Raw genomic sequence first — 7,146 nt, 5'->3', positions numbered from 1 at the left:
TGGATGCCAGGAGCATTTATCTCTTGACTACTGTCTCCTTGAATTTTCAACTGCAAAGCACTCTGAAAAGTGGCTTTTGCTGCCCAGGTTCCATGGTGTGGCCAAGTAATGTTCACCCTTAATCAGACTATCATATTTTACCCTTTCTGTACTTAATGATACTTGCTTTTGGTTGAAGTATGTAACGAGGCATGCAGTGGAAACAGTACATCTGCTTTTCAAGTGCAGTCTTGAACAAAATGCCAGGTGGATTGTTTTTTTTGTTTGTGTTTTTTTTTGTGTGTTTTGTTTGTGTGTGTGTGTGTGTACATGTTTTTTATATATTTATACATATACATATATTTGTTCCCTTTGTCAATATTGCCAACAGTAATAGTGGAAAAAAGAACCTCATCCTTCCCTCCTCACACCAGCCTTTCAGGAAGTGTGGCAAGATTTTATTTTTTTTATTTTTTTTTCCATTATCATCAACCTGTCCTATCATCTCTACATACACTGGACAAGAGTTTAATTTTAGACACACATCACTGCTGAGATTGTTTAATTTAAAGTACAGTAAAAATTATGTCTGGGTACTCTATGATCATTCAGCAATGGGAAAGAAATAGAGAAACTTGCACTTTTTTTTTTTTTAACGTCTTAGAAGAGTTACAATGGGAAACATGAAGACTGGAGGGAAAAAAAGAATTCTATGTGAGTGTATAGCGGGGACATGGGGAATAGCAATAATTGCAAGGGATTGAATAATTTAATTTTGAAGTTAAGGTGTATGCTGCTACATTCCCTCCTGAATTGCTCCATTTTTAGTGTATTGCTAATTTCTATATCCAGTCACATGGTTGTCTGATTTGATGGGTGTTGTTCAAGATCTATTGCTTTACACAAGTATATATTTTTTGTAAAGCTTAAGATTTTCTATCCATGCACCTCACTAGTAATTCAGATTATTTCTACACAATTTACTGTACATATCATTGTATATTTGGTGATCACATTTTCCATCTGTATGTTCACTATTATAAATATTTTCATGATTAAAGCTAGGATTTTTTTTAAGGACCTGTATACTAAAAAGTCCAGATTCTTGTCTTAGAAACTTCCTGTGTTTGTTTAAAAAAAAAAATCTTTTTAAATTGTAAAATAATTTAAAAGAGGACAATGACTTAGACTCTGCTATTTCTTTGATCATTTAAGAATCCATTCAATTCTAAATTAATTGACATATTTATCAAAAGAATGGTGCCTAGTGACAACTTGCTTCCCTTTCTCCACCCCATGAATTTGTGCCCTCCAAGAATAATGATTTTTTTCCCTATTACTTGCTATCTAAAAATAGAAACTTGTGTTGCTTTAGCATGCTACAGCGGGGATCAGAAGAGAATATTTGAGATGAAAACAAAGGCAAAGGAAGAAGTTGCTGTATGTATAGTGTATTGGCTCTCTTTATTGGTTTGCCAAAAAACGGGGTCAGATATGATATTTTAATAGCCTTTTATCCCCTTAATTTAAAAGGGGAGTGGAATGTCCTAAAAGTGTCCACTTTCATGTATGTTTATTTTCAGCTGAACACACATTTACTGGAGGGTTTTTTGTTTTCAGAGTTAAAGCATATTGTAGCTTTAATTAACCTGATAATCTCCTTTAGCAGGTGAAGTCCAAAAGGACAGACATTGTAGTAAAGCTGGTTTAAGAAGTATGCTTAACATCAGTGCTGAATCCTTCAATAGGATGATAAAATGATAAATTCAAAAGATAACTAGAAGTGTGTGATAATTAATAATGGCTTATTTGACATTCTTAGATGCTTCAGAAGGAGAGATACAAAAAGCTTAATTAACAGATGGGCACTTGTTCTTGTTTCTGCCTTATTAAAGACAGTGTGTATACAATATTTAATTGTTAGACTTCTGCATAAGATGGATTTTTTTTTTTAATATTTTTGGGGGGGGGTTGAAAGCTAGGCATACTTAAACCAGACAACCACATTTGGTCCATCTGCAATATGGGAAGCTTAATATTTGGGTTTAACAAGAGATGACTTGCTTTTAGAACATGAGCTGGTGGCCCCATATTGTCAGTGGAAAAAAAAAAAAAACTGTTCCTTCTGACTTATAAGGTGGAACTGTACCAAAGTACCCAGCCTTATCAATACAGTAATGATTTCTTGGCTAATGTTTCTTCTTGACTGCATTGTAAAGTGGTGGTGGACTGGCAAGGAAGGGGGAAAACCATCTGAGTACACAATACTAGCTGCCACTTCTTTCATTCCTCTACTTTTATTTAGCTGCTGTGCAGCTAAAGGCAATTCCTATTTTTTTGCCCACCTTCTCTTCCTGCCCAGTTCTACTGTTGGGTCATCTGCCCTGCAACATTAGTCTGTTGCAATAGAAGCAGATATGAAATAAAATATTTAGGATCATTGTGATTTCAGAACAACTTTCAATAAGTAAAGAAGGTGGGCTGGAAGTTTTCAAATGAGAGCCCATCACTGCTAATACAAGAGCATGTCAGGAATACTTACAGAGAATGAGTTGAAAGTAGATTTGTCTGAAACATTTAAAACTCTCCTGAAGCATGGGAACCTACATAAAGGAGCCATTCTCTGAGGGAGTAATGTGGCTTTGCATTTGCTCAAGGTTTTTATAACAGCACTTACTGTGCTATTTTAGTGGTGCCATCATATCTTGTGACAGTGGCATGTCCTTTGTATTGCTATAGGAATAACAGGATAAAACGCTGGCTTTCTTGGTTCTTTAGCACCATCAATGATTCATGCTGCAGTTCCTTGAATAAAGTTGAAAAAGGAAATTATCTTCCTTCTCAAATTACTCCATTCTCTCATTTTTATTCACCAATTTAAAATATATGTTATATCCTCAACCTAGATCTATTAGCTCTGTAATTCCACAGTCATTTCAGAAGGCTCAGCATCTTTCTCCTTCTCTAAAAACCTCAGTACTGAGCAGAATTTGGTTCTCACTGAAGAAGTAGTGGGCAGGATGGTACCAGGCTCTCAGCAGCACGACCTGCCTGTGGGGCCAGGCACTATGCATCCTCCAGCTTAGCCCCTTAAGAGGAGGCGGAGGAGCCTGGCAGAGGTTTTCCAGGGGCTGGCAGCAGTAGGGGCAGCACAGAGGCTGATGAGACTGTTTCCCCTGCCCAGGGTCTTCTGGGGCTTTGTGCAAATATATGGGATGAACCCCCCATAGAACTTTTGCCACGGCTGCAGTAGCAAGGAGTGTATGTGTTGTGTGGACATCACTGTTCATTAGCACTTTCGCCCTGCTCAGAAAAGGGTAATGATAAAAAGCTAAAGTTACGCGAACAGGTTTGAAAAATAAACGTGATGCATGCAAGGATGTCATTTACCTGATTCATTTGAAATAAATGCAAATAGGTCTTTGAATGCCAATGCAAAAACGGAGTGCAGCTGCTGTTGTGCAAATATGACTGAATTACTCTGTGTTCTCAAGGTTACCTTCCCAAAGTTTAGATTTTTCTTATTATTTGGAGAAGATAAATCTCTTTTATTGCTTTAAGGTCATCTGTTTGTAGTAGTTCTCCAACAACCAACCACTGGCTTCTCCTCCCAAGGGATTCCTAACAGTAGGGATGTTCAAGGGTGTCCTGGCTTCATCTGGGATAGAGTTAATGTTCTTCCTAGTAGTTGGTATGGTGCTGTGTTTTAGACGGACAATGAGAACAATGCTGATACCAGAGGGATGTTTCAGTTGGTGCAGAGCAGCGCTTGCACAGAGCCAAGGCCCTTCCTGCTCCTGGTGCTGCCCGGCCAGTGAGGAGGCTGGGGGTGCCCCAGGAGCTGGGAGGGGACATGGCCAGGACAGCTGGCCCAGGCTGCCCAAAGGGATGTCCCACACCGTGTGGCACCATGCTCAGTGGTAGCAGCTGGGGGAAAGGAGGAGGAAGGGGTTACACTGGGGTGATGATGTTTGTCTTCCCAAGGAACCCTCACACACTTTTGCCCTGCTGTCCTGGAAACAGCTGAACACTTCCCTGCCAATGGGAAGTAGTGAATGAATTCCTTGTTTTGTTTTGCTTGTGTGTACAGCTTTTTCTTTACCTGATATACTGTCTTTATCTCAACCCACTAGGTCAAGCACTTTTACATTTCCAATTCTCTTGCCTATCCCACTGTGGTGAAGTGAGGAGGTGACCATATGGGACTGAGCTGCCTGCAGGCATTAAAGAAGAATAATAGTCTACATAAGAGACAGAGTGAGCTGTGATCTCAGCTATAGAAGAAAAAGGAGGCAATAAGCAAGAGCATATTTATTTCAATAACTTACTAGTGCAATCTAGGCAGATGGTGTGAAGGTAAGGTCCTAGAAATTCAGTTCTGTATATCAGTAGTGGAGTGCTTTAAGTGAGATGACAACACATCTTGTGTCTGAGAGCAAACCTTCCTAGGTCTTGGATGGGATGGTTACAGAATGGCTATTACTGAACTGGTTCCAAAAGTCACCCAGTCTACACAGCAAAATGTTCAGTGCATTAGGTGCATCCCCAAAGGGATGTCCCACACCAGGTGGTGCCATGATCAGCAGTCACAGCTGGGGAGTTGGCTGAGGGGTGCTGCTACTCAGGGACTGGCTGGGCATCAGTCAGAAGCTGGTGAGCAGTTGCATTGTTCATCACTTGCTTTGTAATTTCTTTTATCATTATTACTTTTATTATTATTATTTTTCCTTCCGTTTCTATCCTAGTAAATTGTCTTTATCTCAGCCCACAAGTTTTGCATTATTTTGATTCTCTTCCCCCATCCCACTGAGGGGGTCAGTGAGCTGTGTGGTGCCGAGCTGCCTGCTGAGTTAAACCACAGCAAAGAGTAAAATACATTTCCCATTATGAGGTAGACTCAGGCTTCTTCAGAGGAAAACATTTATACTCCAAATATAATGTGACCTGTTTAGTGCCAGATTACTTTATATCATATTTTTTTTGCAGTACTATATCATTTTCTTTTTTACTGAAGTTTGTAGAGAACCAGATTGTAGACTATCGACAGCTGTCAAACTCACTTCAATTTTTTTTTTGTTTAGTTTTCTATTTTATCTTTTCTGTAGGCATGTAAATTATGACTAACTAGGTCATTTTTAATTTTCTTTTCTGTTTTTCCATGTGGATAGAAATCAAGCTATGGAGGCAACTGGGATGATGGAACTAGTTTGTAGTGGACACAAGTTATTGTTTGCTTGCAATTTTTCTCTTGTCTATTTGAAGAAAATAGGCAAATTACAACAATATCTTGTTTGCATTTTACTGAATATTCAGCATTATTTAACAATAGCAAAAAAAAATTTCCACAGCAGATGTGCATTTACACATTTCAAGGACATAATTCTGCCCAATGTGTACCTCATCATCAGTTGCTGGGCGTTAATGATATTCTCTTGAGGGAAAAGTCTGTTATCTCTTTGATGTGAGCTGATCTTTTATCACAGATGATTACTAATCTAGCTGAGGGAGACCAGAGAGTCTGTTAATTATTCTGCTCAGGTGTGCTTTAATGAAGTTATTAACAAAGTACATCTGTGAACTTTCTTTTAGAAAACAAAGCTTGCAACAAATCTGAAATTGGCTTTTAAGGAGAGAACTTCTAGCATTTGCCTTTAGGGTGGACGGCAGCATTTGTAAGCAAAGGTGTATTTGTCAGTTTACCAATAATCTTCTATCACGTAACTCATGCAAATATTTTCTTTTATATTAATAACAATTACTTCAATTTGTAGCTTATTTTACTGGTAATAACTTTTCTGCCTGTTGAGCTTTTTTTAGCTCTGTATTTTTTGGACTTTCATGTCCCTCCTCAAGACACTGTTTGCAACCAAATACTTGATTCAGAGTGGATTCAGTGTGGGTCCTTCAGAAACCATAGTATTGATCCTAATCCTAAATTCTGGGATAACCCTGCCCCTGTGGATGGCTTTAGCATGCAATACTTGTACATCTGTATCTGCAGAGCTTGAACTGAAAATCCAGTTGCAGAACAAGGAAGAGGAGGGCAGTAATGTCTGTGAAAGATTATGCTTCCATGGAGAAACATTTTAAAGGTTGGGTCTGAGGTGTTTTTTTTGTTTGCTTCTATTTCCTGCAAACTTGTATGAACAGTCAAACTGACAGGCAGCACCATATAAATCCTCTGTTCTTGTCTGTTACATTCTTCCTGTGAATGAGAACCAATCAGTGGGAAGGTCCCACTCTCTTGACAAGATGAACCATGACTGTTGTCAGTTATTAATTTATTTTTAAATGCTTTTATAGCTTTGTTACCATATCACTTGTGTTCAGTCTCTTTTACAATTGTGGGAGCAAAGGTTAAGTAGATAAGTGTCTACTGACTGGCACTTTTCCTGGCCTCTTCTACCCCTAATTTCTGTCTGCTGTTGGCAGTTTCTGAAATAAGTCTTTCTGTGCTGCTTGCTAAAGAATTATTTCTGCATTGCTGTTGAACAGAAGTCTTCAAATTAATGTTTTTAGGTGAGATAATCATGATGTTTCCCAAAGATCATAATTCATGCACCCACAACATGTTCTTGTACGTTTTCAGATGTAAAGCATTTGGGAATTGTGAGGACATCAAAGTACTATTCCCTTCTCGTGTCTCTTAAAGAAGAGAAGTCTTGCAGCAATGAAAATATTTACCAGAACCAACTGTAAAGGACAAGATGTGGCCAGCGAGAGCTGCCTATGTGACAGCAAATTAATATTAAGCACAGCTTCTCAATGGGTTTGGATTCCCAGTAGTGAGAAAAAATAAATCAAGTCTGATATGCTTAAGAATACACATAAGCACCTCTACAAATGCAATGTTGTTGCACACCTTTTAAAGCTTGAAGGCAAGTGTGAATTTCAGCTAACAAGTCTTATGTGTTTTCCTTGTGCTGAGATAAAAATGAAGAAGGGCACACTCAGAAGGTAACAGTTAGTTTCATTGGAGACCTGCCTTTGCTTTTCCTCAAATTTCCCAGATGTTCTGCTTTTCTGCATGTCTGTCTAGCACTGCTGTGCCAGAGCTAATACAATATTTCATTTCTTCTCCTCTATGATGTTTTCAGCAATAACTGGCATTGGACACCAGAAGGCACAATCTCTTCTTGCATCTCTCTTCTCTGTAATGAATTTTTT

At 38.6% G+C, this 7,146-nt stretch overlaps 1 long non-coding RNA gene across 1 annotated transcript; it reads left to right on the top strand.

The window, feature by feature from the left end:
* The first annotated feature begins 5,527 nt into the window (after positions 1–5,527).
* Positions 5,528–6,929, top strand: LOC140002014 (uncharacterized). The gene is made up of 2 exons (XR_011807863.1): positions 5,528–6,071; positions 6,569–6,929. It is a non-coding gene; the product is annotated as an uncharacterized lncRNA (long non-coding RNA).
* Positions 6,930–7,146: the final 217 nt, after the last annotated feature.

This window comes from Anas platyrhynchos, chromosome 3 (genome assembly GCF_047663525.1).
Source record: "Anas platyrhynchos isolate ZD024472 breed Pekin duck chromosome 3, IASCAAS_PekinDuck_T2T, whole genome shotgun sequence".
In the NCBI taxonomy this organism is placed as follows: domain Eukaryota; kingdom Metazoa; phylum Chordata; class Aves; order Anseriformes; family Anatidae; genus Anas; species Anas platyrhynchos.
Note: the sequence above shows the minus strand (reverse complement) of the source record. Positions and strands in the feature narration are given on the sequence as shown.